The following is a 7,621-nucleotide window of genomic DNA, read 5'->3' as shown; positions in this document are numbered from 1 at the left end:
TGTCTCTTGGCATCAACACTGATTTACTTGGATTTTTTTTTATTTTACTCTTTTTTTTTTTTGAAAATATCCTTCCTCCATTCCCACCTCATAACTGAAATACTTTATTCCTTTGGTATGCAGGAATTCCTTAGATACAATTATCTCAGAGAAGAAAAGTGATTTTAGTTTCTAATGTATAGGTACAGATTATTTACTGAGTTGAAACACCAGAAATTGTATCACCAGATGAGATATATGGCTCCTCACAAATTATGCTTTGGAATTCTGATCAGTAGAAATTATATATTTCATACTTCCATTCTGTTCATTCAAATAAGGCATTTAGCAATCAAATATTTAACTGAACAAAATTCTAGGACACTTTTTTCTTTTCAAGGAACATTTTTATGTGGCATTCAGAGTATTCAGATGCCTTGCCGCTTTTCCAAAACATTATTCAATTGTATGACTACTAAAAGGTAAACCCTGAATAACACACAGTGTACTTGAATTAATTTTTAAAAGTATCTCCAGAAGAGAAATGCTCAGGGAAATGCTCCGTGGGCCAGCACTGCCCTAGAACATTTTATACTATTGACTGATGACATGAGACTCCTAAGAGAAGAAGAAAATAGAACGTAAAGTTAGCATCTTCTGTTAGAGAAAAATCATATTTTTGACTGTAGAGGTTTTATGAAAAATAACTTTAAGCTCAAATCAGAAAAATGCATAATGCTTTCAGCACCCAGTCTGTGTCTGTGCAGGACTGAGCTCCAGCAAAGTAGTGGTGCCCTGTAGCATGACACAAAATAAACCCAATAAAGACATACTGCAAGGAGACCAAAGTAGCAAGACATCCCTGCTTTACTTCTGTTTCCTAGGATACTTTTCCATACCTGTGTTTCCTTCATGTCCACGTTTTAAAATAATCATCTAACATTTACACCTGAATTAATTCCAGTCATAAATACCACCCTTTTAATACATCCAGCTAGGTTTAGGATTGTAGCAGCTCACAGCATCTTTTTCATTAAGAACTTTAGGATTTGAAGTGATAAATTATTAATTAGCCTTTCAAGTTAAGCAGCGTTTCTGAAATATAATAATGAAAATAAGCAAATCTACATAAAGCAGATCTCTGAAGATCTTCTGTCCTTTCAAAATAGTTTTCTGTCCTTATACAGTAGCACCCCTTGGCTCTTCAGAGCAGTTACTCAGTAAACAGCTCTTAAATTCTGATTGAGAAAGTCAACTAGCAGAGATAAGCAGCTGGTTTGCTTCCTCTCTGCACTTCTTAATCTCTCTATGTAAATTTCAACTGTAAGTGAAAATCACGACAGTAGTGGCTTTTCTGACACAAGAACATGCCCACAATGGACTGACCAAAGAGCCCTCTGGGTCTGCTCAGGGAACAGAAACCAGAATGTTTTTTCAGTCTTGAACTAAGTTAAAAGATAGAGTGCTTTCAGCTCACTTTTAACAACTGACCTTCTCTTAGTCCTAGACTAAGTTACAGTCTTTTCAGCTCACTCCTAACAGCTGACCTTTTCAAGACAGTGAAGTATTCTCCTCTTCCAAGGTCAAGATCAGCCAAACCCTCACCTTCCTCCAGCAGCAATGACTGCGCGTGACTTGCAAGTGTATCCATAAAAGAATGACTCCGTGACAAAGTTTGCCAGCTGAGGTGCTGGAGCAGTGTGTCTGCATTCCTACAGCTCTCTTTCTGCTCTCTGTGGCCACGTAATTCAGTACGGCCTAAGAAAGATCCCAGTCACCTCTTCGTAGTTCATGAGCCCTGCAACACTATCACTATGTCTTCAACTTTCCACCTTTTTCACCTAGAAGACTTGCACTGTGAATTACAATGTGACTTTCTTTCTTCCAGTAAAAGAGAAAAGGAAATCAGAACTAATCTTCCCCTAGGTCCTTCCCTCCCCCCTCCCCAGTTTATGTGGCACAGACCGGCCTGCAATAATCAAACCAGAGCCATTTAGTGTATAGTCTAGTCTTGCTGTGACTAATAGGATGATTGGTTGTATAGCTTCTTTATGGTTGTTCATTATATCACCCTTACATAAAGTAATTTAATTTCAGTGGGATAATTAGGGTATTTCTAATCTAACTGATAGTCTGAATGAAATGAGATTCTCAGAGGGAGATTTGTGTACCAGGAGATTGGTGACCTCCGGCCCCAATTTTCACACAATGTATTAAGCTGACAGCCTTACTTCCAAGCCCTGCTGCACTGGCTCTTCACCACTTGTGCAGATCTATGTGCTGCAGACAGCAACTCCGAACGAGGTTCTTCCATCCAAAATCCCATTATTAAAGTAAAGGGTAATATTTTACTTGAATTACAGAAAAATAATCCAGGCCATCGTTCACTAGCTGGAAATGCAGCACTGCTATTAATCTGCCATGCAAAGCGTGCGACTAAATTCTTGATTTTAGACTGAGCAACATCCAATATGTGCTATGTTCACTTGATGAACACATACACTTTTGCAAGTATTTAAAAGAAAATCTTCCCCATCCTGTTTTCCGAAAACACATGCAAAAGTTGAAGAAAGCAGCTTCTGTGCCACTGGCAAACTGAATCAATCGTATTTACAAACCCCAAATTCAAGTTTCCCTACCTTTTGCTGTAACCTGTAGCTGTGAAGCAGACCAGGCTACCTGGCTGGTCAAAGCCAAGGCCCTCATGTCTTCACTGACTCTTACAGAGAAGCACAACTCTTTCTGTCTCTCTCTGTTCTCTGAAAGCTGACATACTCCTTTCCCACACCTGTACAATGCTGTCCTGGCTCACACCAATCCAACTCTCCGAGTGCAGCAAAAGCCTTTTTACTTCAGTTCAATGTCTTGCAACTGTAACTGAAACCTTCCTCATGATACCTGTGTCCCTGCAGTTGCACATTCCTCTGTTGATACTTGTCTTTTCAAAGGATGATACCCTTAAACACCAGAAGCCTTCACCCACAGACCTTTGAAATTATTTCCTTGTGATTAGTAAACCTCTTTAACCTTAACAGCTTAGCCTTTAATCCTAAGAGCTAATAGAAAGAGAAAAGGTCTCACAAACCGAGGAGAAACACTTTGCTCTGTCATATAATTTGTTTTTAGTGCTCCAATATTTGATTTTAAGACAGTAAATAGGTTATATGAGCTTTCAGACTTCTTTGCCCCAGGCTAACATAAACAGCTCAAGCAAGGGACTGAAGATATCACTCAAAGTCTTTCTTTTCCAGACACAGTGAAATCCTGTATACAGTGAAGTCAGAGTTCACACTAACTTCAAAAGCATCACAATTTCACCTACTGCTCTATAGTTACACACAAATAATCAATACATAGTGTCAAATATATATATAGTCTGTCAAATATATATATACTTTATCAAATATATATATTTTGTATGTGTATATGCCAATTTAGCATGCATATATGTATACATATACACACAAATCTATTAATATTTTTTCCTATTTCAGCCTAACAAAGCATATTTAATCCAAACATGTACACTTACTATATGAAAAAAAACAAACCCTCAACATTTATACTTGAGCATGGAGGAAAATCTATGATCTATAGTTTTTATACCTCGACACTTAAAACAATAGAGTTCATACATGGGAAATTATTTTCAAGAAATTTTTCTGGAATTAGCACCTTTTCAAGGTACTTATGTCACTTTTAAATAGTAAAACCCAATGAACCGCTAAATAAAGACCTTTATAAAGAACAACTACATGAAAAATCAATGTGAGGATCAAGATTTTGTGTACATCCATAATTTAAACCCATTGGTAGGGGGCATAAATCCAGCATAAGAGCCCACCTCCAGCTTTATTTCACTCAGTCTCTCACAGTAGCATTTTTCAGTAATGGTCATTTGTATTTTTTTTTTTTTTTTTTTTCCCCCCACAAAGCCTGGCACTTGCAGCTATGTCAGGCCACTTCCTTGGGAATTTGTAGTCAGAAAGTCACTAACTTGTAATATGGTAGTGGCCCTTTTACAGAAATAGCAGTCTTGCCAGGGCCTATTTAGGAGACTCTGGAGTTCATGGTTCATTGACCTTATAAAATGAAGAAGCCATTATAGTTTAATGGGCCAATATAGAGTCCCCACACAAGAACTAAAGGGTTTATATATTAGAGATGACAAAGGGCCGTTTTTGACTTTTTGCATATCACCAACTTATTTTTAAACAGATTTGCAAAAGAAGACAGTGTCAATCAAAAGTAGCTTTAAAATAATATATTATTTTATAGTGTCTTCATCAGTTGGCTGTCTAAGATTTGACAAAGACATTATTTCCTTGGTCAAAGGAAATAAAAAATTAACTGCTTGCAATACTTGCAAATAATCTTACATTAAATGGTTGCCCAAAATATAGAATACTTTCTAAAGTAAATTAATTTTACATTAAATCATGAAAACTTAGAAGGGAAAATTGAAAGCAATTACATTATATTTGTGTATTTAATAGAAATGACAATGAATAGTGTTGGATTCTGCTCCAGTTCTGAATCTGCCATCAAGTCAATACAACCCAGTACTCATCTGTACTTTGGATAAGTTTTCACTGCTGAAATATCACTGACTGCTTTAGAATCTGACATCCTCAGGAGGTGTTATAGACACACTTTTAATTTAAGGATTTGAGTCTTAAAAAAGTTAAGTGTTAAGGAATATATTCAATTTGAGCATTTAATGCTAATATACACAACATGGAAATTGTATCTGCAGGAAGATGCATGTCTACGCTTTTGCACAGGCTCGTAATTTTAGATGTACAACAGAAACAACTGCCCTGAAGTTCTAGCAACAAGTTCCCCTCCTCCAGCTGAGAGCCTTTCAGCACAACTCTGCTGCCTTGCTTCTGTTCTGAACCCTTTCAACCCTGTCAGAACTGAATTTCTTATGCTTTTAAGAGAAATAAAAAGATTGAGCAACTCTGTGGTGACCTGAAAATCAGTTATTTTTCTAGAAAGATAAGAGCTAAGTAAGAGAGGACCACGTTATCTATTTTTATTCAAACAGCCTTCTGCTGGACTGAATGATGTTTTGTGTACAAGTCAAGCTAGAACTACAAGGAAAAACTGAGCTGGAAAAGGGAAAGCACAGTTATTAAAACATTTGGCTAATAAAGCACATCTTGAAACCTGGGTACTCCTACAGCCCCTGTATACAAGTTAAAAAAAGTTCCTCAGTTCCTTCCTAAAAGCTGAGGGTACTCAGCAGCTCTCAGATGATGTTTCACTGCCTCACTGGAGCCTGTCCCTGGAAAGACACACAAAGCATTTTAAATCAAGAGCAGAAAATTATCTTTGTCATGTAACTAGTAAGTTAAGCCCTGATATCAAACTGAGAAAGAACACAGAGGAAACACCTCCCCACCCCTTAAAAAAGAAAAACAAAACCTTATTCTTAGTACAGTTAATAGAGTGACAAATTGCTATGGTATAGTATAGAGAGTGTCAGGGAAAGAGAAGACACATCTGCTTTCACATATCTCAGCAATATTCAAACCATGCCAGCATTAACAACAATACATTTCAATCGCAAGAAGCCTTACTAAAGCTCCACTTTAAAAGCTACAACTGCTATGAAGACATTATTATAAAATTGCTTTATTTCTTACCCATTATATTACTGCCACCAAACAAAATACTTCAACTGTTTCAGGAAAATTTTTGAACTAGCATCAGTGTCAGCTCTGTTGAGAGGTGGGAGACAAACAGAAGGGAAGGGAAAAATAAAAAAAAGCTAAGAGAATTTTAGGCAAAAATCACCCTTACTTAAATTTTACTAATCAAGTAATCTATTGAAATTTTTACTTTAGCATTCTACTCTTTTTTTCCCCCTGAATTTTATTTAGACGCAGGCTTTGTGTCTTGTCCTTAAACACTGTACAATATTAAAGTACTCCATAAAATTACTCCAGCATTCTCATGAACAAGATATCCAAAGAAAACTGCAAATCATGCAACTCTTAGTGTAATTTGTTCAGTGCTGAAAACACTCAAGATTCTCCATGAAGAGGTTATCTGTATAGGTGTGTTATATAAAAGTCATTAACTACATTGTAAACTTGCCACCACATTTCAGCACAACCCACGTAACTAAATTAACAGTAATTATCCTGCACTGCAATGAAAGCAGAAGTTTAAAAAATAGGCAAATATACAGTCCACTACAAAATTCATACATCATTCACACTTTGTGCTGTATCATGGCCTTGCTATTTTTTCCTGGGAACAGTAATCGTTTACCTTGTTTCATCCGTTGTCTCCAGTGATTATTGGAATCACATTTCTAGGGTAAACAAGGTGAAAAAAAACAAACCCTCTTTCCGATTGTCCCGTTTTCTGTCAGGAAGGTTTGAAGCAAAGTAGGCCTCCCAATAAGTTTTCTAATCCAGATAAGCAGGGCTAAGATATCTGACAGCTGTTTCACGCTCTTCATCATCATCTGAAACAATCAGTACGCATTAGAGAGTACTTTTCCCTTTACAAAGGTGATAATTAGATAACAAGCTGAGATTAAAGTAATTACAGTTAGACAGCTGGCAAGGCAGCACAGTCATGTTGAAATATTGTTGATACTTCAGCATCTGGTTCTAATAACAGCACAGGCTAAAAGATTTTACATTAATTACAGAACATAATTTAATATAAACATATTTAATTACAATTGATGAGCGATAAACTGTTCAAGAATGACTTAACCCCTTACATATGTCAAAATGATTGGAATTTCATATACATCTTTCTACTTTAGGAGCAAGCTAGAGTCAGCAGGAAAGGTTAGGAATCTTCATTCTTAAGAAAGGGCTCTAACTGGAAAGGTGAATTATCGACACATTATTGAAATCTAATTTATAAACATGTTTAAACTGACAGCACACTACAGAATTCAGGGCTGGCTCCAGTAAGACATCTAGGCAGAATTGCAGCTAAGCCCAAAATTACTACCTCGAAAGTTCCATAGCAATTGCCACCCAACCCTGAGGCATCTACAGCTCCCTGGTGCCTGTATAGTTTTCCCAAGATGCTCTTTGATCTTATCAAAGCCAGGCAACACAGAGGCTCTGCTCCTTCCTAAGACATTTTGGATCCAGATGCAAAGGCCTGCTCCAAGAGTGGAAGGGAGGTAAAAGCCCTCCTGTGTATTTGAAAAAGCCACTGGATGAGACACCAAACAGTTCTAATAGTGTAGCTAGTTGACTCTCGAAGGTACTGAACCCAACCACAAACTTTCTGCATCACACTCACTCTTGTACTCCTCTGATCTGGTCAGCGTTGTAATTTCCTGCACATACCCACACAAAATTATTTTGGCCAGGGAAGCTCCCAACAAGGTTCACTACAGCTTAAAAAGTTGCAGCAGTGGCAAAGCATGGTAGAAATGAGACAGGCTAATCCCTCTGAAAAATAGGAAGAAAATGAAGCCTGACTGCTTGGGAATGCATTTCACTCACCAATTGTGTAAGGATCCCAGGGCTTACCTCCTCTCCTTTGCAACCCATTCCTAAGAAGGAGCACCCCTTGCTCCTCTTCTCCAGCCAGGAGCACGTGCCACCAGCCCAGCTGAGCAGAAGCATGGCACTACCTTCCATGCAAAAAGGAGAAC

This window comes from Corapipo altera, unplaced genomic scaffold (assembly GCF_003945725.1).
Source record: "Corapipo altera isolate COAL_440 unplaced genomic scaffold, ASM394572v1 100, whole genome shotgun sequence".
NCBI lineage: Eukaryota > Metazoa > Chordata > Aves > Passeriformes > Pipridae > Corapipo > Corapipo altera.
Note: the sequence above shows the minus strand (reverse complement) of the source record.